Source organism: Phocoena phocoena, chromosome 2 (genome assembly GCF_963924675.1).
Source record: "Phocoena phocoena chromosome 2, mPhoPho1.1, whole genome shotgun sequence".
Taxonomy (NCBI): domain Eukaryota; kingdom Metazoa; phylum Chordata; class Mammalia; order Artiodactyla; family Phocoenidae; genus Phocoena; species Phocoena phocoena.
In genome coordinates this window covers 161,000,764-161,026,016 of record NC_089220.1, presented here as the reverse complement: position 1 = coordinate 161,026,016, position 25,253 = coordinate 161,000,764, and the positions used below count along the sequence as shown (strand labels likewise).

Genomic DNA, 25,253 nt, shown 5'->3' with positions numbered 1-25,253 from the left:
CATTTTTTTTTCTGAAAAAGTGGAAAGCAAAAAATGCTGAAGAAAAATGGGTCTAGTGATAGACAGATGTCTCTTCCTTTTAGTGACACCGATGGTGAGAGAAAGGTTGAGCTGACTTTATGATGGCCAGTTGGCACCAATCCAAGTCAAAATGGTGCTATTCTGTTCAGCAGACCCTTAAGGTTTACTTAAGAGTACAAACCCCTGAGCTAACCACAGCCAAGAAATATGAAGCTTTTAGATACAGGCCTGATTCATGTATGGTGCCAGAAAGAAATGCACAAGAGAAAAATAGATCATGGCGTAGAGAGAGTTTCTTAATCCCTCGTGTTTATTGAAAGCAGCGTTCTGTTTGCTGTAAGTCATGTTTAGAGTCCGAAGCATTCATGCTTAGGGTATTTGTTCTTTTTTGAATTTTTCATTATTTAAAATTCTATTAAGTCATAAAGCAGGTGTTTCAACTGCAGATGACTGGGTTACTAGTAGTCTTACTAACTAACCTAGGATATATTCTGTAAGCCCAAGTCAATTTGTGATACAGGGAATAATTTAAATAATGAGAAATATACCATGGACATAAAATACTTCAAGTGTCAACCAGGGCTTTTTTTTATGTTACAACATGGAAATTAGTTAAAAAACAAAATATGCAGAGAATCATTGGTTATTGGCCTAAACATTTGTTTGCATGATTTTTTTCTTATTGCTGACTTGCTTTACAGACTAATTAATTGGTATAAAGCAAGCCTTTAATTATCTCTGTGTTAGGAACAAGCTCATGGAGACAAGAAAGGATTTTAATGACCTAGGTGGCCTCATGATTTATATGGATCTTGAGGAGTAATTGTGTGTTTAGAAGAAAGGAAAGCAGTGGCCATAAACTTTACCGGTAGCCTAAGACCAGAAGTACCCTCTTGCCACATAAAGGGTCAGCTTGCAGAAATGGCTCTGTGCTTGGAGCATGGATTTAACCCAACCAGGAGATCATATAGCCCTCATCCTACCATCTAAAGCACTCCCCAGCCCCAAAACATCTTTATGGTAAGCTTAACAGAAAGGAAAAGGGAAAAGGGTCAAGTTAGCTAAAATAAAACATTGCATAAAGGGAGCATTTTCAAACACATGCTTCTCCTAAGCACAGCACAAGCTAGAGAAAGGTATAAAAAGTTCCCCTTGATAATACTAACGACTCAGCTGTAAAAACAAGACAGGTAGGCATAGGAGAGAGAAAGCTGTACTCCACCTTCCTTACTTTGACTAATTATTTCATAAGGAAAGGAGATTTTTTTTTTCACCGAAAACCAGAATACATAAAACAATTTTAACATTTCACAGCCTAAGTTCTTTGAACGGTCTTAATGTAGAGGGCTAAAGTTCACTGCGCTTTATAGCTATAAAGTTTATTAAGAGAATTGACAGTGTACAGTCACAGGGAGAGAGAGGAATAAGGCAGTTTTCCGCATTTTGGTTCTTGATTTGAGGGCAAATAAGTGCTCATTTACAAATACATGATAAAACAGATCCTTTGCGAATCTTTTTAGGGGAAACATTTAAAACACTGCAGCTCTTGAAGTTGTATTACTTTAAAAATACCCCATATTTCAGATATTTCATTAATTCTGATTGCATTTCCCTCTTATGATGGCAAATTACCTAGATCACATTATTATTGTTTTCATCACTTTCCGATCTCTTGTTTGCTGTTTTGTTTTGTTTTTTTTTTTTAAAGTAGGAAGCAGAAATCGTAGGAAACTGGCCCTAAAATGTGTCCCTCAGAATACCAGTCTTATGAAATACCTCTGAAAAGAATGTTTTTTTCCCAAAATCATTTGGGAACGCTGCACATCATAATGTTCCTTTTGTGAATATCCATAATTTGTGTCAGTATAAGGCTCTGAGAAGTCCCATGGGTATGAAACCTTGATTTAACTTGGTTTAACCCAACATATACCAATTTCATTGATCATAAGACCCTTTCATTACACAATAGAGGTGGAACTCGTGTTGGTCAGAAAGTATTTTCTACGTGCTATTTTGGAAAGTCACTTACTCTGCACTAGCCACAGGTCAGAAATAATAAAAAATCCAGGGAGGAAGGGAATCAACTTCGTAAATGATGACATAAATTTGGGAAGATGGAGATAAATTTGGCAACCAAATTCCTTCTCCTATTCTGCCTTACATGTTAGAAATTTAATTTGAATCAGTGCTTTGAAAAACTGTTTTAGCGACTGTTTCTGACAGTCGGTGCCGATACATAAGATACATAAATACGGCGCCGATATGTAAGACTGTGCCTATACTCAGTAAAAGGGACTCAACTGACGCTGACAAATGCACTGGGCATGGCTGAATCCGGAGCCTCTCTGAGCACAGCAATCAGGAACACACTGGTTTTACTACCTAGTTAATGTTAAGGTGAACACGATGAATAGAACTAGCAAAAGTTTACCATGGGAAGAGATCTAAGGGATACATTTTATAGATGAGAAAACTGAAGCCCAGAACACTGAAGGAATGGCATATTTCAAATCCAGTTAACACAAGAATCAGAACTTTCTACAGTATTATGATGAAAGATGAACCATTGCATCTCACTTTTTAGGAGATGATGAAAAGGGTCTCTATGATCATCAGGGTCTACTTCTAATTTGAGATTTCCACCAAGGGATTTCTCAGCCTTCTTCAAAAACCTCCAGGAAGAGGAAACACACTGAGTCCAGGCAGGGAGTTTGGCCCATCTTCATTGCCTGGCAATGATCCCAAGCCTTCCTGACTTTGCCTCAGATCTGTTCCCTCAATAAATATTTCTTCATTATTTAATGCAGTTTCCACCCATTGATCCTAAGACCATATTTAGTTCCTCTTGCACACGAGAGCCTTGCAGCTCTTTAAGCATAGCCATCACGCCCCTCATCTCTCACTTTGTTAGTACTGTAAGAAGAGAAAAATTCCAAGAATTCATTTATTAGATCGACACACACACAAAAAAACAGGCAAAACACAGATAAGTATAGAAACTTCTCTAATTGCTTGAAGGCTGATGTGACATCATTATTTTAGCAACCCAGGGATGCTGAGAACTTTGAAAGCATGTATCCATTTCAAAGGCTCTATAACTGAGTTTTGGGGACTTGGGGTAGTATCTGTGCCACCAAGGGCAGGGTGGAGGGCCAGACTTCTATTCTCCTCTCTTTCCAGAACCTTCTCTGCCTTCCTTCTCCTCCATTCCACATGCTCCAGACTCTGCCCTTCTTACTGATTTGGGACTAGGTGATCTAGAGTTAGGGTCTTGTCCTGGGAACGAAAAACCAGCTCTGGGGAGCAAGGATCCAGGAAGGTGTGGAGCAGAAGGAAGGGCTGATCCAGGACCCCCCGTGGATGGAGCCAGAGGTCAAAAGATGCCTGGGTGACAATTTAACACAATTTCCACATCGACTTTGAGTGTTGGCTTTCTGATACTAAAGAAAAAATTTAATTTATCCTGATGATTTTTCTTTTACAAACTAAGTATGCCAGCCCAAATCTCCAAATTCTGGACAGAGAACATTCCTCTTTTTGTAACTGTTAACTTTCGATGTTGAATTTTCTCTTACTGCTTTCCTCTTCACACTACTATGTAATTCCATACCAACCGATAGTCCCTTTAACACCTTTCTGTGTGTGTAATATAGTAAGATTATTGCTGCATTGCAAAAATGTCACTGATCTAGGACACTTCCCTGAATGACTCAGATTGTAATTATTCTCTTTCCCAGACAGAGACAAAATACCCATTTTCACTAGTTAAACACACACACAGCCTCCATAATCTTTTAAACCTTAAAATAGGCTTTTGTAAATTTGGAAGTCAAATGGGCTTTCTATCAATGACTTACTACTGAATTCCTCCCTAATTATTCACTGATGAATGTACACTCAGAAACACAGGTTAACAACAGTTCAAATACTACCGAAGCAGAAGTAATGTTGGGTTTGGCAGTCTTTACATATAATAACTTCAACTGGAGGTTTCCCTAATTTTTCTTCGTTAAAATCCAATGTCTTCAAACATACTTTCCCCTTAATGTGTGACAGACATGTCAAACACTGGCTGGGTAAATGTTTGAACAGTAACAATATTGATCTCTTCAATGGAATTCTTCCATACAAATGGTAGAAGACCATTAGCAAAAGCTTTTATTTTTTACTCCTGTTATGCTTTGCAATTAACGAAGAAAGTATTCTTAGCATGTGTGAAATACATACACACACACATATATATAATTTGTGGTAAAAAAGTAGTAATAGCTTATATTTATATACAAGCTTATAATTGCTTATAATTATATATACAGAATTTTTGGTGAAAAAATAGCAATAGCTTATAATTATATATATAAAATTTTCGGTGAAAAAAGTAGTAATAGCTTATATATATGTAGCACTCTTTTCTGAATAGCTGAGAAGGCTTTTATGCTTGTCCTTGGGGTACAGGCTTGAAAAGAGAGAGTGAACCGGTAGCATCCTATGACATGTGAGGATGTCTTTTCTGCAGTTGTGTCCACATCACTCCTAGACCAGCCGGTCAATTTTGTCAAACCACTGGCTTCACAGGCAACTCATTACTGAATTCACTAGTGAATCAACTGAATTAACTCCTGAATGGTTTGCCCAGAGTCACCCAGAGCACCTGGAATGGAGTCCAGGGTCTGAGTGGTGGTCCAGACAGAGAGCTGACTCCTCGCCCCTGGGTCTGGACCTCGCTGTCAGGGACTAGAGGTAGCACTGGTGCTGGGGGCTGGGGGGAGGTAAAAGAAACGGAAGCTGTGCCAGGGGAAGGTAATCCGAGGACACTTCTATAGCAGCGCATCTTCCACGGCCTCCAGACCGTGCTCTCCTATTTCACAGCTGCAGGGCTGTCTCAGGAAGGCTGTAAGCCCAGGCTTTGCTAGGGCTGCAAACAAAACGCAGCATTTCCTTCTTGCTCTAAACTGAACTTTTAAAAACAGTGTTTAAACCTGGTTAATATGACTTTTGATAATGGCCCTAAAAAAAGTCAAAAGATAAAACATGAATCCTAAAAGATAAATGGCAGAGTAAAAAGGAAATTAGAAAGGGTGATTTGGAGGTCAAATGCATGTCCAGGTGCTAGTTGCAGGGTTTTCATTTTAAAGCACAAACTGAAGGAGCCATGCCCTGGCTAGTCCTGGGGACTCCGTGACATCTCTGACCAGTTACCACCCTGGGATAGTGTCAACTCTTCTAAACGTCAGGGACAACTGCCCTGATGTCCCCCATCTAAGGATAACTGCACAGAATTATTCTAGCATCTCTTCCCTAGGAGTTTCTCTTTTCCTTTTTCTGCCGATCCAAATTCCACACTTTCAAAGCCCAACTCAAGGTTCACTTGTTCTGTGAAGATTTTCTTAAGACTCAATCGCCTGTAAATGTTTCCTCCACTTGAATTTATGGAGCCCTGAGCCAGTACGGACTGAGTAATCATACATTTGCCCAATGCTAACCTGGAATTATTTTCTTAGATGTTACCATGACTTATTTATTTCCCTGATAAGATTATACTTCTTGTGGATAGAAAATATGTCTCTCTATTTATCTTGGATTTTTCTGAGAGTCAGAAACAAAAACAGTTTCCTGGGAAACAAGTTCATGCTTGTTGAGGAAATAAATAAACAAGAAAAATGAGAACAAACATGGCAAACTATGTATTCATATTTTAACATCATTTAATCGGGATCTTGTAAACTGTTTAGTAAATAGTCCTGAAAGAAAACGTCTCACACTTTCAAAATTTTTTTCTACAAATCACGTAAATTGCTTTTGGGAAAACTCAAGGAACTGTGTTCTGCTTTTGTTCCAATTACATTAAACCTTATGAAAACAGCCATCATGACAACAACGTCTCTTTGGAAGAGAACACCAAATACTTAGGGGCATAGCCTCATCTAGATGTTCTTGGATTCAAGAGCCCAATTCCTATTAGTGATAATAAGCTCTATGTCTATAAATCCCTAGACACTTATGTCAAGCCTACCTGTTTCAGTTTCCACAGGTGGAATGATGGTTCTAATGAGGTCCATGTCCTCAAGATTACTATTTAGAAAAATACCATGTTTAGACTTCAACTTTTCAGCCATCCCTGGTCGTGTTACAGATAAGGGTGACATTTTGAATCGTATGTTAAGAAGCTGTAATTCATGACCTTTTAAAGTAATTTGCTCCACATAAAGTCTCAATCCAATGGACATTAGTATGAGTTTTGCCTAATGAAGCTGTTCATTCTTTTCTCCCTGTTACGTTCCTGCCTGCATTATCACTGTCCGCTGCTTCCTTCAGTCAGGGGACAAGCATCGTAAGGTTTCACAGGCTTTACTTTTATACTGATCTTCTGAGTGCACTACACACAATTCATTCTCTTTTTTTTTTTTTTTTTTTTTTGCGGTACGCGGGCCTCTCACTGCCGTGGCCTCTCCCATTGCGGAGCACAGGCTCCGGACGCGCAGGCTCAGCGGCCATGGCTCACGGGCCCAGCCGCTCCGCGGCACGTGGGATCTTCCCGGACCGGGACACGAACCCGTGTCCCCTGCATCGGCAGGCGGACTCTCAACCACTGCGCCACCAGGAAGCCCCCATTCTCCTTTCTTTAGTGCCTGAACGCAAAAATTCACCACCGTTTGTATTTAAGGTCAGTATCTGTAGAAGCCAACATTTTCGACTATTTTTTTCATCATCTGAATTTCAAATTCTTATCCTCAAATGCTTTTCACCCCTCTTGAAATCCAGAGTCTAAGGAGAATTGCACGCCCTGCTCTAATAATCTGTTGTATGGCTTTTAGAGATGTAAATTACAGGTTTTGTTCTTTTATTTCTCCTTTTTAGTACTGAACTTACATTAAAATGAATATAAGTCCAGCAGGCACTTCGTAAGTGAGGATATATGTAATGCCTACATGGGATATGCCTGTATGCACATATATTGGTGTATGTATGAGCATAAGTACAGAAGATTACAATCTTATCTAAGGAAGATGAATTTATAAATAACAAGATTCCAAATCTATGCTAGTCTACACAAAACACTGCCATTTGGAGTTAATTTTGTGGGCTTCCCTCAGCAAGAGATTTTCTTATCCATGGGAGCCACTGAGGCAGGTGGAGATGACAGATGACGGACAGGTTAACCCAAACCCCAGGACTGAGAAACGATTAACTCTAGTCGTCAGGTGATTAGCCCAAGTCCTAGGGTCACAACCTTGCCTGTCAGTAGGTTGCATCCAAACTCCTTCAGGAAAGGTAAGGAAATCTGAACATGCCATTTTTAAAGCCAAACTTGGTGCATTTGCAACGGACTCTGTATTCTGTGCACACCTTCTCGGTGGAGTCTGATTTCCAGTTTTTGTTCAATTAGTTTCATATCAGTCAATACTTGTTTAAAAACATGTCATAAGTCTGTGGCTTGTGCATGCTTCAATTACCTCTGATTATTACATCAAGATTCACAAACGAGATACCACAGGCACTCCTATTTACTGCAAAATGCTATCGAAACAAACTGAAATTCAATTTCGGAGCAGATTGCAATAACCCATCAAAACAGAGCCAGTGGGGAGGTCAGGCCCCGAGGTGTTCCTGGCCATTGTTAAACCAAGACGGTGTCTCACCTAATCATTTAAACATGGTCTCGTGGCCTGACATTTTTAATGCTTTCTTGATCTCTTTCTTCTGGCTCTGTGTGTGCTTTGCCACTGTGGGGTGCAGTGCATAGCAGGTTATGGATTAAACACCAAGTCTTTTTCTGCCAATAGCACTTTGAGGAGGGGACAAATGACTGGGTACTTTTTACAGATAGTCACACCATAGGTGTCCGCAGAAAGCAACCTTTATTCAGGGTTCTTAAAAGCTGCCTGCTTTTTAGATACAAACCAATCCATAAAACTGCCAAGTTCAAATTTTCAGCTACTATCTGGGCAGTAAGTCTCAGGTACCTCGGTAGGCTGATGGGACATTTTTGTTGGCACACATTAAGATCCCAGGCTTAACTAAGGCAATCTGGTTTTAAAAATTAATTTCACTTACATAATCCCTCTGGGATATGCAGCCCTTGGTTTGCATTTACTTTGTGATTCATTGCATTTGGATTAAACTGGAGGGTTAAGAATTTTAGGTGCCAGCCAGCTCTGACCCTGAAGAACAGAAACATACACATATCTCTCCCATCATCTGTTGCTTGAGGGCAAGAGAAAAGAAAGCCACTGTAATTTGGAGACAAGACTTTTCCAGACAGCTGCGAACGACAGCAACCATAGCGAGTCACTGAACAGAAGTGTGTTGTGGAGACCTGGGGCGCGGTGAGAAATTAATGGGAGCACAGAAAGTGGACCAAATATGCAGTTTTCCAAAGAGAAAATATTGGCAAGAATTCTAGAAAAAAAACTCAAAGAGGCTGCAGATTTGTTGACCATAACCATTCGAAACATGGGTTACAAAGTTTTTCCTGGAAGCAGAGAATTAATGAAATTGGGATACAATTTAGAAGAGGTATATATTATAATTATATACACCGCATAGAGAGGGTTATCTACATCAATCATCAAGCTGAAATGAAATGAACTGGTTCCATCTCTTTATGTTAAATACGGAAACGGAGACGCAGGGAGGCTGAATCACCCAAGATCACAGAGTTAGTTTTAGTGTCAAAAGACTCAGGACTTCTGACTGCCTAGCTAGTACTTTTCCACAGACGTTTCAAACATGTTTTCCCACTTCTGTTGCTTAAGAATGCAAATCTTCTCTACGGATTTACTTTTTCCTAATTTTTCACGAAGAACAGAATTCTACCAACGCTTGTTTATGGCCTCTTTTGTCTCTCTAGCATATTTCTGAACAATAAGCAAAGTGATTTTAAACATCTTCACTCAAAAAATATACATTTGCAAGGGTTCTGATTGACTTAGTTAATGCTTAACTACAAATAAGGTCAAGAGGAAAGTAAGTTTTTATGTCTGTGCCACTATGCTGACATTCACACTGAACCTCCAGAGGCCAAGTGTCTGAACATTTTGGTGGGAATCATAACATCAAAGGGCTTATAAAGGCTCTGGGTTCATTTGGATAACCTAATCCCACTCAGGCAAGTGAGCAGATTTGTGCCTGTCCAAAGGAAGAAAGTCCACAGCTTCCCTGGTAACTTTTCCCTATATTCCATGACCCTGACTTTAAAACAAATTTTACCAGACTGTTCCAATCTGTCTTATTTTATTTTCATACCATTTCTTCTTTTTCCGAATTTATTTAAATGTACATATGCACATGTACTTAAATAACAAGCTATTTTTATCCCACTATACTCAAATTCTCTATTTCTTTTCAGACGAGATAAGAAATGTTTATAAAATATTAACTTCAACACACTAATCCGGACAGGGACTTTTTCCAGACTTTTCCTTCCCAGGAATGTTTTTGGCCCAGTAAACTTTAATTGTAACATCTTTAGTAGATATCTTGGCATCCAGTGCAGAGGAAAACAGAAACAAAGTGCTTCCTTAGAATTTTACAACCTGTTTGCACTATTATGTCTTTACAATGGTGATGGTGTATTTAACCAAATACAATTCATTTCATTGTGCTAGAAACAAAGAAAACTATCAGGAACCAGAATTACAGAAGGGAATTTGGAGGGCATCTTCTCTGACCCCTAAATGTAACAAATAAGGAAGCAGAGACCCTAGTAAGTGATGTGGACCACAGGTCATACGACCAACAGTCTGCAGCAGAGTTAGTGTTGAATTCTGGATTCTCTCTTGCAAATCCAGTACTTCTCCTATTAAAACACACTCAGTCAGCATTCAGCAAAGGGAAGAAAACAGAAAACATATTCATTATCTTTGAAAGAAGAATGCTTGACATCTACTAATAGCGGGCACGCACACACACACACACTCAAAATCCACAAAAATCCCTTAAAACACAGCTGATTTGCATAATAGGGAGGTGGCACTATTGCTATACTGTGGACTTAGCAATTTTTGCATGCCCATGTGAATGAATGAATTTCACTCATCCACATCCAATGTGTATTCTTTCATCCGTCACAGGTGTAATGTGGATAATGTTCTTTAATCAGGCAACCTGAAGAAATCCCTAATACCAATTAAATATATTCTTTATTTCACGTTACCATTGAACAATGCCAGGTAGGTGTGAGCAAATCCAACTAAGCAGGACTTGTTTATATAAAATCAGAGCAGGGGTTACAGCCTCAAGTTAAAATCAGTGCATTTCTATCAATATAAGGCATTGATCACATACTGATTTTTATGTATACGTGACGTTTTATGTAGTGGCAAGATTCCCGCATCTCTCAGATGCAGGATTTGAATTTGGGAGTAAGCTCTCAGAATGTGACAATGTAGCAGAAGTCTAATTCCACATCTAACTTCTTCCTCATGGCATCACTCCTCTTTGGGGGGCTTGGTCTCTTTGCAGAATAATGCTTCAGCAAAACCCATTTCTAGTAACTATGCTGAGAGATACAACAGGCCAGAAGAGTAAGTGTCTGAAAGTTAATGAGGAAGAAAGAATATGCCCTTCTTGTAAAATCCTGAAGGGTTCACCCTATATACGTGAACCTGGGAGAGAACCAACATCTGTATTACACCTGAGCAATAATAATAACATCGAACAAGGACTATTTCCTCAGCGTCATAGCTACCCATCCACTAAGCTGTCCGAGTTGCAGCAGGCAGCTGTGATGGGGATGGCCTTGGCCAAGAAACCAGGAGGGCAGAATTGGAAGTCAAACTCTGCAGCTGAACAGCTGGGTGATGCTGGGTGACTCACCTTACCTCTCTGGGCCTTTGTTTCCTCATCTACACCCTAAGGGGTTTGCTCTAGAAGATCTCCAAGGCCCTTTGCATAAAAACACACTGGGATTCAAAATAGTCACGTTGTGCTCTGGTTCCATCATAGCCTCCGGTCACAGCCCAGAGCCTCTGACTTGCTCTGATACCATCTCTAATATGTCAGATGTGGGCGGTGGACCTCAAGCTGGTCATTCTTCAAGTGTCAGACGGTTATAAAAGAATTTAGAAACTGTAGGTTTTCATTTTGATGATTATCTTTTAAAAAGCTCAACCCAAACACAACCTCGGTCACCACCATATAAGGAATACTGCCGTGTGTTTTTGCAGGCACATGAGTATTTGTGTTTATGATTAAATGCACGTCACGTGCAGGCCACAAGAAAGCTCCCCGTGTGGACAAAGACCCAGTGGAGGGAGAATGACTCATCTCTTGGGAACCAGAAGTAACAGAGAACTGAACTCTTAAGAAAACCAGCATCCTGGCTGCTGGCACCATGGTCTACTCACTGGGAAATCAATAAGCCGTAGCTCACCCATAGCAACTCTAGGCATAAGTGGGCAGTGTAGCACTTCTCATTAAAAGGGTTTTATCCAACATATTTTGGGGTACACCATTAAATTAATCCACCATTAACAGACTATGAATTTAAGCCATCAGTGGCTAAAACAAATTAAACAAAAAAAAAAAATTGAAAACAAGCAAAGACCATGAAAATGGCTAAAAGGGTTGTCCATCATGCTGAAACTCAAGGAAAATAAGTTAATAACAAGTAAAGCATAAAACTGCAAACACATCCTACCATTATTACGTTACCCAATAAGAAGGATTTTGTTTCTACCAAATGCCATCATTCATTACATCAAACCGAGGTTGTTATCTGAGTGTCTGGGTCTTGCAGTTTGGTTGGGATGAGTGTGTAAACTTGCATTGCTTTATTTATTCTAGGGGGAATTTAAGCATAAATAAAAGATGAATAAATTTTGGGGATATGTATAATAAGTAAGATTATAATAAAAAATAGTTTTCAATGTGAAAGGTCTATGGACATCTTTTCTATCAAAGGGGGTCAGTATATTCGTAAGTTTGAGAAACACTTTTCTTTCAGTCATATCCTCAGGCAGGAGCCCGCAGCCAGACAGGAAGGTCTGTTTGAAGCCAGGCTGCCTCTTGGTCCACTGACCTCTCTAAGTTCGATTGTTCTGGAACTCTCAGTCTCCTTTTCCTTTTAGTGACTCTAAGTAGACTCATGAAAAAAGGTTCTTTTCATCTTCATACTACTCCTTATACCCAAGCCAGCCGGAAATCCCCACACCGGCTTGAAGGAGGAGGACAAGATGTCTCTGGACTCTCAGGGAGGGCCTGGATGTGGACAGGAGAGCTGGGGAGGGTCGATCTCGGGCAGTAACTGCCCCCTGACCCAGGGGAGGCACAAGGGGCCATCCTTACTCTAGAGCTTGTGGGGGGGATGGGAGCAGGCCCAAGGCTGCACACCAAGGCTGGTTCAGGCCAGGCAGTGGGTTCCCTGGAAGGGACAGGGTCACCAGAGCCCAGATGGGATTAGCATCTCCGTTCTAATAATCCAATTTAAACAAAGTCATCCAGCACAACTTCAAATACTCTACATATTGATTACAAATCACAAACTGCAGGTCAACACAACCTGTGATACAAAAAAACGAACACTGAACACCGTTGTCTACAGTGGTGCCATATAATTTATGGCAAATTTAGTTAAGGCCACGCATGGGCTGTGTCTTATTATAAGCAGCAGCGCACTTTTAAGGGGAGACTAGTTCATCCGTAATCTGAGTTAACAGTTTTTTCCAAGGATGTTTGTAGAAGCTGTTTGTTATGAATTTGTTTCTTTAGATTTAGACTGAATATAAATAAGGATTCTGGAATACTGTTGGGGCCTCTGCGTATTTTATTTCCTACCTTACATCTCATGTAGTCAAAGTACATCTTGTTCTAAGGAAACTACTTTTCCTTCAAATGCTTTGGGGCTTAAAAGCAGGATTAACTGTCCTAAATTGGACAGTCCCCAAGGGTACAGGGAGGGGAGGGGAAAACAGAGATTGACCCTCTTGGTGACTGACTGGAATCCTAGGGCCTCATGGCCCTAGAAAATGAGATTCTGGGAGAAAATCAGCTGCGCTAAGAAAAAATTCCTAAGCGTTACATTATCCTTGAAAAAAGTACCATATTTTCCTGTTAATAATATACTTATCAACTTCAGTTCACAGTTGAAATTCATTTTCCTGTTAATCTCACTCATTTTGGCAGGCATAAAATATACATATTTTTATGGAGACAAGCGAGGTTTTCAAGATCTTGGGATCTCTGGAAACATTTTTTTCATTTGGTGAAAGGGATCTTGCCAGAGAGCCTGTTTTCAGCACAGGTGCCAGGAGTAGCGTATAAAAGTCACGGTCAGTTTATGTCTACCCTGGGTGACCAGGACTCACCTGCTGGGCACTTAGAGATGCAGGTGTGCCCTGACCGCCCAGGCTGAGAGTCTCACGGATCTGAAAGAGCTGTTTCTGTGTGTACACAGTCATTCTTAACCCCAAGAAATGCCTCGTGAATTTTCAACCTTGAAGTAGAAGGGCCCCCTTCATGTTCTAACCCGAGTTCCCAAGATCCCAAGTGCTTTTCACGTACTGCTCAGGAAATAACCACACTTGTAACTAGTCAGGCTGACGGGGACTCCATAATCTCTGTTTCCCTGGTTGGGGAACACAAGGTCCCCTAGCCAAACATCTGGCTGGGCAACATACAGGCCGTGGTTTTGGCATCAGAAGGATCTGGCTTCAAACCCTCATTTGCCACCTCAAGTTCTGTACTCTTCGGCAGATTTTTCTGTTTTTCAGCTACTTATTTATTTATTTAAATTATTTTATTTTATTTTTTATACAGCAGGTTCTTACTAGTTATCTATTTTATACATATTAGTGTATATATGTCAATCCCAATATCCCCCCCTGCCTTCCCCCTTTGGTGTCCATACGTTTGTTCTCTACATCTGTGTCTCTATTTCTACCTTACAAACCGGTTCATCTGGACCATTTTTCTAGATTCCACATATATGTGCTAATATACGATATTTGTTTTTCTCTTTCTGACTTACTTCACTCTGTATGACAGTCTCTAGGTCCACCCACGTCTCTACAAATGACCCAGTTTCGTTCCTTTTTATAGCTGAGTAATATTCCATTGTATATATGTACCACATCTTCTTTATCCATTCGTCTGTCAATGGGCATTTAGGTTGCTTCCATGACCTAGCTATTGTAAAGAGTTCTGCAATGAACATTGGGGTGCATGTGTCTTTTTGAATTATGGTTTTCTCTGGGTATATGCCCAGTAGTGGGATGGCTGGATCATACGGTAATTCTATTTTTCGTTTTTTAAGGAACCTCCATACTGTTCTCCATAGTGGCTGTATCAGTTTACATTCCCACCCACAGTGCAAGAGGGTTCCCTTTTCTCCACACCCTCTCCAGCATTTGTTGTTTGTAGATTTTCCGATGATGCCCATTCTAACCGGTGTGAGGTGATACCTCATTGTAGTTTTGATTTGCATTTCTCTAATAATTAGTGATGTTGAGCAGCTTTTCATGTGCTTCTTGGCCACCTGTATGTCTTCTTTGGAGAAATTTCTATTTAGGTCTTCTTCTTAGGCTGATCTTATAACCTTTTTATACTTGGCTTCCTCTTTAGTAAAATGAGAATGTCTTGCAGCGTGCTTGTGGGGATTCAACATCATCCCCACCCACAACCAGGCACATAGAGACACAATATGAATTGCAGCTGTTACCATGATAGGTCTAGGCTGGCACGTTGCTAGAAAGTAAACTCCATATTCTTCCCACTAATCAAAATATTCCTCCACCACCATCACTACTATAACTTCTACTACCTACTCTTCATGAACACCGACTTGTGACAGGACCTTAACTAGGTACTTTCCCTGCATAATCTCATTTTATACCCAATAACCCCACAAGGTACTGATTTTAGGTCCACTTTGTAGTTGAGAGCAAGGAGGTTTAATAAGGTTCCATTGAGTAAGCCCAAGGTCACAGAGTAAGTGGCTGACCCTGGGTTAGGGCTGAGGAAGCCACGCCTTATTCCTTCTGCAGGATAAGCCAACTCTGCCCCCCTCACCACCACGGAAACCCACCTTTCCCCCCCTCGGACTGCTCTTCCTTCTGTCCACTAGCTCTCCAAGCAGGGGTCCACCAGGCCCACAGGCTTGCCCAGAACAGCAGCCTTTGGGTCAGAGGCCTGAGTGCTGAGATGGGGCCTCATTCTGTTCTTTTATTTATTTATTTATTTTAAAATAAATTTATTTATTTATTTATTTTTGGCTGCGTTGGGTCTTCGTTGCTGCGCATGGGCTTTCTCTAGTTGCGGTGAGCGGGGGCTACTCTTCCTTGCGGTGCGTGGGCTTCTCATTGCGGTGGCTTCTCTTGTTGCGGAGCAGGGGCTCTAGGCACATGGGCCTCAGTAGTTGTGGCTCACGGGCTCAGTAGTTGTGGCTCGTGGGCTCTAGAGCGCAGGCTCAGTAGATGCGGCACACGGGCTTAGTTGCTCCACGGCACGTGGGATCTTCCAGGACCAGGGCTCAAACCCGTGTCCCTGCATTGGCAGGTGGATTCTTAACTACTGTGCCACTGGGGAATCCCCCTCATTCTGTTCTGCTCACAGAACTGTCTCTGGTCCTTCGTGAGCGCCATCCCTAGAACTGTAGTTCCAGACGGCTGAGGCAGGAACCAGTTCCGGGTATTTTTTTTAAATTGCTGCAGGCGGTTGATTCTGAGGGATGTGCTTGGTTGAGAATCACGAATTGGTCCTGGTGGCCTTGAGAGCAGATGTTGCACTTTGTGGGGATCCCTGGGCCTCCTCCCGGTTTCCCTACCTGATCTCTGGGTTGCTAAATGCTCTCTACTTACATAAAGAGCATCCGTGAAAAGGGAAAAGATGACCTTTGTGATCTGGAAAAGTCACTTGAAAAAGTTCATGCTCTGAGCTTGCTGCTCTCTCCTACTTCCTACCAAATCAGGATGAACAACGTTGTTGACCTTCCAGACACTTGCCTTTTCACAGTCCCCAGGTGCCTGCCCACCTGTGTCCTCTTCACGGCCATGGGAATCTGCCTGGACTTCTCTTCAAACCAGTGCTAGTGAAATGTTTCCAATGACCCATTTAGCTGAGCTTTCAAAAGGACAAGAGACACCTTCCTCCTGTTTCATTGGCAGCGATAAAAATCTCTACACATTTTGCGTGTCCACCTGGCAGGAGGACTGTAAAGTCTGGACTGTTCTCGGGGACAGCTCTGTCACTGCCTCTGCTGTGCTGGAGGCCTGAAGCCCCACTCTGGTCGGTAGCGGGGAGAGGATTTCGGAAGCGCTGCTACCTGCTATCCTGGACCCACAGAAGCAGGAGCAGGAATGCTGCGGGCAGCTTCTGGGAGGTGCGCTGGCTTGACCGCCCGTGCTGACCACACTCCTTCCCACAGGGCTGTTGCCCTATCTCTCCTCTATGTGAGCTGAGCCAAGTCCAAAGCAGGCAGACGTTTCCACGCAAAGGAACACGACTGTAGCATCAGCGGCATCAAAAGAGCCGCTACCGGGTTCCCGCTTGGGTTCCGTCTGGAGCGTCAAGTTAGAGACGCATGCGTGGGAGCCCTACATGGGGAGAGCAGGAAAGCCTATTTAACTCTTCTGCCTTGAGATACATTCAGGATCTTTCCTTCAGCCTGAAGTTGGGGAGGCAGGCAAAGAGGGCTGACCTTTGGAGGGAGGTTTTCATAAAATGAATAAACTGGATGACAGCATATGAAAGTTACTAACCTCCTTAGAATGCCATATGCGAGCAACTTGTAAACAGCCCATAAATATCACCGGTTGGGTGCGAAGCAAGGAGGCTGATACTGAATTCTGCACGAGCACATTTTCTGCAACACAGAGCGTCTGGCAAGGACAATTTATTCTCTGGTTGTCACAGGACGACAATGATAAAACCCGTTACTACTGACTTACGTCTGGAACCGTGGACCGTGGGCAGCTCAACCTGGGTGTGGAGATAGACCCGGTGGGTGGGGCTCACGGGTCTCTTGGGGGCCGGGTGGTGCTAGGAGCCGGATTGGAAAATGAGCGGGGTGTTTGGTGGGGATCTTGATTCCCCAAGCGGGATTTCACCAGTCACCACCACACACACAGTTTTCGAAGCAATGCATAGTAATGCCCGACTTTTGAGCCATTTTCTTAAAGGTTCACAAACATCTGTCACTCTTAGAGAACGGCGTGTGGAAAAAGCATTGTGAATAGCATCTTTAACCTTTACACACAATTTTCAATTTCCTAATAATTAGTTCTAGAATAATTAATTCTACGAAGGATAATAAGGTCTTTCCCAGGTTCTATTTCACATATAAAGTAGTATTTAAAAGAATGAAGTTTGTCTTTTCTCCCAAACGCACTTAGCACAGCGTTTTGAGGTAGAAAAAATATTTCAGATTTCTCCGGAGAATAACATTCGTGACCAGGGAAACAGAACCGAAGAAAAGGTGGGCTAATGGCTTTCTTAACTATAAACATGTACACAATCCAGACATATTTTAATACCATTATCTCCTACCCTCCCAGCACAAACCTTTCCAATTATACTTTTAATCAAGAATTCCCTCTTATGTTGTTACTTCCTGCCCTTCTGAGTTCCTATGATATTCAGTTTCCATCCTGGTCTCATCCTGTTTGGCCCCTTTGCGTAAAAGCTAAGGAGCCTGGCCCACAGCCTGCAAGGGCTTTCAAAGCCCCAGCAGTCTGTAAACAGGAAAGATTTCCTCTGAGGCGGAGGGCCCCTCCTTGATCAAAAGATGGCCCTTGGATAAGGACTTCCCCCCAATTTTCAGCCATTAGCACTTTGAGATCAGATGTTCTCTTGGAGGGCACATTACTAGCCATCCGTGGCAGAGGCGCTGGGCATCCTGCCAGGGGTCCAAGGGCCACACAGAAATTGCAGGAGGAATCAGTTGCAGCTGCTCTGTCTGTTAATGAGGAGGTAGGGGCTGGAGAGACATAAAGATTTCCTCTGAGCAACAGTCCCGGCTGGTGAACAGCCGTGGAGGGAGGGCAAGCTAATCAGACTTCAGTTCAGAGCCCGAAAGTGGGACGGGGAAGCTGCATGAGGTGCTCTGGCAACCCTAGGGACCCCAGAGTTTGGAAGTAATGACTCTACACAAAAAGGCTGTTTTTATCCCCATGGTTAACCAGAGGCCACTTCAAAATCGTTTTTGAGCAATGGAAGCATAGCTGATGACATTAGTTGGAGATATCCTTCCATGTAAAAGCTCCGGTTATGTTTGTTTTAGAGTCGACTTTATTACTTTATAGCCACAGTTCCTGTTTTCAAAGTTGAGGACATCTTTATCCAAGGCATCTCATCTTCCCCCCCACCCCCATCATCTCATCAGAATCTATCAAATTCAGGCAAAATCTGTCCCTCACCAGTCACCATATTTTGCATTCCTTTCTAGTTAATCACACCCGGCTGTGAACCTAAGAGTAAGAGTAAAGTCAGAGGGGGAGCAATCGCCATCCGTTATCTTCTTTCTAAGTTGGGCAAACAGATCGAAGTCTGTACCAAAACAAACAAACAAACATTTTTAAAAGACCTGCTTTCCTGTATCGGTCTTATCTACAGAACCCGTTCTTCTTTTTAATTACCTGACAAGGAAAAGGGGTGCTTTGAATTCTTATCACACACTTCTCTGTGACTCTCAGCTGGCCCTTACAGACTGCCTGGTTTCATTTGCTATCTCCTTATTCAGATAATCTCCACCTTCTGAAATAGACTACAGGCTTTTAAATCCCAGGGGGGTGGGTAGTAAAATTGTTCGTCTCTCCCTTCCATATTCCATAGGTACTAACAGATCAGTAACAACTTCACGTTTAAACTCTACCTAGTTCCTTTCCAACTGACAATGATCAGGACCTTATTTCATTATAATATGGGAACAGTGATGGGGACAAACTTTGTCAGTGTGAAAGGGTTTCACAATCTCTAAGTCAGATTTTAGTTTTAATCTCTAAATCAGAGGTTGATGGTTAATAAGAAGAAAGTAAATGTTAAATGTGATGCAGGTGACGAGAGGAAAGTGAAACTGCCCACACAACCAGACCGGCGGCAACTTAGAAAACATCTTACTTACCCTTCAGACATAGGATTTACCATCCTAAACTGTAAAATATCTATTTACAAGTCCTGCTTTCCCCATTCACCGTAACCCCTTCAAGAACAACAAACAAAGCGTTACTGACCTTTCTGTATCTGGTACCCATTGGTGATACTGGCATATGATACACACACGCACAATTTTTTTTTTTTTTTTACTGAATAAGATCAAATAATATTGGCATGGGATTGAGAAAGAAGAAATGAAGATTCTGATTTTTTCAAACTTTGAGAATCTGTTTTCCGGTCAAGACATAAATGGGGGATTTAACCAAATCACATGAGGAAACAAGCATTTCCTGTGTAATACTTAGCTGTTCTTGGGAAATAACTAGATGAAATTTGGTTAACACATAAACAGAGGTCAAACAGTTGAAAAGAACTGAAACACATTATAATAATTAGTTTAGGAGGTGACCCGAGATGTTTTCAGTAAAATACTTTCCATTTTTGGCCTCCATTCCCTCTTCTTTCACTGACTTGCTTCTCCTTATTTGAATGGAACCCCAACCCCCAGAAGAACTGTATCATCACTGAGAAAAGCTGAGAAAGCTAGAAGAATGGGGAAGAAAACAAACACCGCATAAGAGACCTTGGCAACATCTTTTCCTTCTCTGAGGTTCCCCGTCAGCCATCTCTGTCCTAATCCACAAGCCCCCAATTATTTTTATTTTATTTTTTACTGAAGTATAATTAATTTACAATGTTGTGTTCGTTTCAAGTGTACAGCAAGATGATTCATTTATACATATATACATGTGTTCTTTTTCAGATTCTTTTCCATTATAGGTTATTACAAGATACTGAGTATAGTTCCCTGTGCTATACCATAGGTCTGTTTACCTATTTTATATAAAGTAGTGTGTATATGTTAATCCCACACTCCTAATTTATCTCCCCCCACCCGCAAAGGCCCCAAATTATTGCCTCACTGGTCCCTTTGCTCTTTAGCACCCAGGGCACCAGAAGGCTGGTACACAATGACTGTCCCTTAGCGGCCATCCCAGTGCCATTATCCAATTGAAACTTAGCTTCGAGATAAGCTGTGTCTTTCATTACGTGCTCTGGGGAACGAAATGAAACGACTCCATAAACCAATGGCCATGTGATTGGCGTTCAGTCTGCTCATCTCCTTTTATTTGTGGACCCATTCAGTGGAGGTCCGAATTTTTACAAAAATGCACGGCACCTCTCAAAGATGGCATCAGGCCACTGCTTGAAAGCTTCTGCGGGGAGAGAAGCTCACCACGTTATGAAATGGTCCCTCATCAGGGTAGAGAGAGAGTAGAAAACCAAGTCTTGAGTCTGAGCAATGAAACCCCCAAAAGCAAAAGCATCCATACCACCAGACGACTTAAGGCAATGTAAACAATTGAATCAGTTCTTTGTAACTGAAGAGTGATCTGCTATAGAACCATGCACACCATGATGGTGTGTCCTGCCAGGTCACAAATGAGCGCCTGTGACATTACAAAGGCCCAATCCACAGCACACAGGGACAGTAGCGGGAATCAATGGTGTGGGTGACCTCGCTGGTAATTCCCTTCTAAGATTTGCTGTCACATATTGAGGTGGATAACAACTATTCTAATGTGCTGAATTGCATTTGTATAAACATATGTAATGTACTAAGACCATTTAAAAAATATGTGAAACTCTTAAGTTAAAATAACTCAAGATTAAACCTGGACATCCCTGAGAATAACTCAAGATTAAACCTAGACATCCCCGAGAAATCATATTTTATGAGTTAGGAGGTTTGTTATGGTGTATTAGGATGATAATTTCTACCTATTGGTCCCTGTTTTACCCTTCGAGATGACACAGAATAAGATCTAAACCCCCTGGACGATTCACTGCAGAAGGGGGTGCAAGCATCCCAAAGCACCACATCCCGAATAAACCACAAAGAGGAGACACACCAGAGCTGAAAAGGAAGGGTGCACAGGTAAGGGAACCACTGTTCTGGGGACCAGGAGAACCAGGTTTGCACCAGGGACCCACTCACTGGGCAAGTCACTCACTGTTGAAGCGCCTGCTTTTTCATCCATCCAACAGAAGGATCAGAATGTAAATCTGGGGTTATCTTCCTGGCTAGCTGCCGAGCAGTAGATGTGTGCTTATCACTTTCTACAGATTTTAAAAAATGTGTATTATGACTAGAAGTTTATGGTAGAAACACAATTTGGGGTCTTTTAGTAAAAAAGAGTTACTTCTAAACAAAATTTTAACTTACAGCTGTTATACATATATGGGGTTTGTGTGTGTGTGTGTGTGTGTGTGTGTGTGTGTGTGTGTGCAGGAAAGTTATTGTTTACACTAATCTGCTAGGGTCAAATCCATTTTTTCCCCAGCTCTTTGTTACTTGCTTGGGCTGACTGGGCACACACTTCTGTTATTGGCAGAGGGCTGTCTACATCAAGCTCACATTGTTTCTCTAGCATAAATAAGGGAGACAGAAACAATGAGCATATACCCACTGCTGGACTCAGATGTGGTGTTTATGAAGGCAGCTGCTTTTGCATTCTTGGGGTCAGAAGGATGTGTGCGTGAGTGCGTGCATCTACGTAAGAGCCAACAGCCCTTGAAAGCAACATCCCTTCACCCTCATTGTGCCAGAAGGATTCTTCATTCAAAGCACCTTCCCAAGAGAGGTAGACAACCAGGGAAATAACATGATAAAACATATTTTATACCCCTGGTCAATTTACAAGTTTCTTTGACAGATAATTGCTAATGATCTCTGTCATAGTAGCATTACTTAGGCAGTTACACTTGGTGTATTTCCTTAGTGTTTTACACCTTTTTAAAGGTAGTCAATGATGTCTTTTAGCTGCTCTACAAAGGGTCACCTAAGGAAAAGCAATTGTATGCTTAACATCTGGGAAAAATACTGCCTGTTGGGTAGGTTCCATGAGAACAAAGTTATTTCTCAGATTTTTCCCTTCCGGCTTCAGCTTTGTTTTCCTAGGAATAGTGCAGTAACACTGGAATTAATGAGTGACGGAGCCCTTGATTGAATCAATATTGAGTGAAAGTCATTTGTATACATAGATGTGACTCTTTCCGTGGGAGTCAGAGTGAATTTCTCAAAAAGTACCAAGAGAAGATGCAGGGCAGACACAGCTGCCTGACAGAGGCAGACAGAAGCCTAACTTTATAGACCTTTCCATACTCCACATATGTTGAAACAACAGGCTGATTCATAGTTTCCTTGCTTAGTTTCCAAGTTGCCTTGCAACAGAAGCAGATTGACTCCCTTCCCTGGTCTGTAACTGGGATTTACAAGCTCCAATCTTCAGAAAGGAAACACTACAAAGCATGGCTCCCAATTTTTGATAGCCACAAATTCAGATGTTTTCACAGAAGAGCCAAATTTTCAATTAAGACAGGGGTTGGCAAACTATGGCCTGCAGACCAAATCTGACCAACCCCTGTTGGTCTGTCTTTATAAATCAAGTTTTACTGGAACACGGCCATGCCCATTCCTTTACCTATTGTCTATGGCTGCTTTCTCATTATAATGGAGGAGTTAAGTCATTGAAATTGAGATTGTTTTGCCAGAGAAGCCGAAAATATTTACTCCCTGGTCCTTTGCAGAAAGTGTGCCAATTCCTAATTTAAAATATCAATTTATGTCGTAAAATATCAATTGCTTTAAAAATGTAGATGTAATTTTAAAGTAAGCATCACCAATCTCCTTCATCCCTGAGAATAACCCTCTCAAGCAAGTTGGTAATTTGTATCAGGAGTCTTATTACTATCATTGTTCAGTTCAGGAGCCATACATCTAGGAATCTCTTCTAAAGAAATTCTCAAAGATACATAAAGACGTGAATACAGATGTACAACTGAGCATCGTTCACATCTGCCTGTAATTCTGAGTAACTGAAAATCTAAATCTCCTAAGCAGTTTGGGTTAAAATTATTATTTTGCAAAGTCATGTGACATAAAAGATATGTTTTAAAAACTATTTAAGGACCTAACATAAAATGCTTAAAATGTAATTTTTAGAGAAAATGGTAGGGTAAAAGGTGTCTATAAAGAACCGTCTCAATCTTTTAAACATATGTGTATTTCTAAATGCAAAGAAAAAAGGCTGAAAAAGGCATATGAAAAATACAGACAGTGTTGTCTTTGAGGGCCAGGATTATGGGTGACTTATTTTCTTGTGTTTTTCAAATATTTATTTAAGGGAAAAATATGCAGCATGGCTCCCTCATACATATGCAAACTCAGTGTGTGTACATGTCTCCATAAAAGGCCTATTGTGCAAAACAGAATATGAGGTTTGCCAAGCCACACAGAACGTTTTTATTTAGAACTATAAAAATTGTATTCTTTTTTTAGAAAAGAGAATCTGCAGACCTTGAGTTTTAAAAAGTGATTCTATGGAACACATACGTTATACTTCATTTAAAACAGAGAAATTAATCCAAATATTGTCAATGGACTTACATAACAATTAGGTTTTGAAATTTATTTCTGATAACTCTGTGCTCAAGAAAAATAAATATGCATGCCTTTTTATTTAATTAACAAAAACGTTTGTCCCAAATAAAACTCTTCTCTGCCATTCTGTGGTTGGCCCATTTCCCAAAGAGGCCATTTCTTCGTATGGATTAAAGATGGCAGACTGGTAAGCCTTGTGATACCACTTTTTCCTCAAGTCCATGGCAGGCACTGCAGTCCATTCTGCTACTTTTTTCTCGAATGCACTCCAAGTGGCAACTACTAATCAATCAGCGGTATCACGATAGCAAACATATCTGCCACCCTCCACATGGCGACATAACAGGTTTGGCAAGTTAATTCTTATCATCCTCCTTCTTTTAAGACTAAATGGGGGACTTCCCTGGTGGCACAGTGGTTAAGAATCCGCCTGCCAATCAATGCAGGGGACACGGGTTCGATCCCTGGTCCGGGAAGATCCCACATGCCACAGTGCAACAAAGCCTATGCGCCACAACTACTAAGCCTGCGCTCTAGAGCCTGTGAGCCACAACTACTGAGCCCGTGTGCCACAACTACTGAAGCCCACACGCCTAGAGCCCGTGCTCCACAACAAGAGAAGCCACCGCAATGAGAAACCCGCGCACCACAAAGAAGAGGAGCCCCCGCTCGCAGCAGCTAAAGAAAGCCTGCGTGCAGCAACAAAGACCCAACGCAGCCAAAAATAAATAAATAAGTAAATTAATTAATTAAAAAAAAAGACTAAATGGTCAAATCCTTTTTGATCAGCATTGAACCTCATCATCTTACTTCGAAAGCAATAGAATTTTGTGTGTATGTTTCAACAGCATCTCAAAATGTCTGAAATGGGACCCACTGCCTCTTTTCTTTGACTATTGACATTACCGGTACTACTGTTTTTTCAGACCCAAGGATGGAGACATTCAACCATTGAAGTCCCAGTCTTCAGCTCCACTCAAATCCTATCACTGGTCCTAACCACGTCTCCTTGAGGATACCTCTTTCTTTCTATTTCCATTGCCACTACTTAACGTTCAGGGAGTGATGGGGACATTTCGGGGGAAGAGATGAAGATGGAATGGTAAGATGAAACATCAACCCATTTACTTAGTCACTAATATTTTTATCAAAGAATTATTACTTTTATGCCCTGGCTAGGGATATGAGGTAGAAAAGATCTCATAAAGCTTCTTTCTTCCCTTTCTGTTGAATTTGTTCCACTTGGAGAGCCAGTAAAATGGCTGGTGGGGCTATAAACCAACTCCAAAAAGTCATAGCTGACTGTGTTCAGCCCCCACTGGGATTCCTGTATATGAATCACCCAGAGGCCGTATCCCCAGCAGCCCTGCTGAGCTGGCTTTTGGCAACGTATACTTTGCAGCAGCCCCAAACCATCCTGGGAAGCTTTGGAAGCTACACGCTCTCTCCGCCACGTCTGGTGCTTCCTGAGGCCCGTCACTCAGGGCCTGCTGGAGGGTGAAACGGGGATGGACTGGGACCAATAATTTCAGGCAAAGAAGACATGACCTGAAGTTAGAAGAGCCAGTCAGTGCCAGGCGTGGAGAGTAGGCATCACCGGTCAAGTATTCGGGGCTGGAGATGAAGTGAATTTGGGGAACAAGAGCAGCCCAGCTGAGGGCTGAATCAAAGCAGGTCTGGAGCCCCAGCAGAGGGTTAT

The 25,253-nt window shown here is 41.7% G+C and overlaps 1 protein-coding gene across 4 annotated transcripts in view; it reads right to left on the bottom strand.

Moving 5' to 3' along the window:
• Window positions 1–25,253, bottom strand: part of NRP1 (neuropilin 1) — a 137,405-nt gene that overhangs the window by 93,792 nt on the left and 18,360 nt on the right. The window lies entirely within an intron of this gene.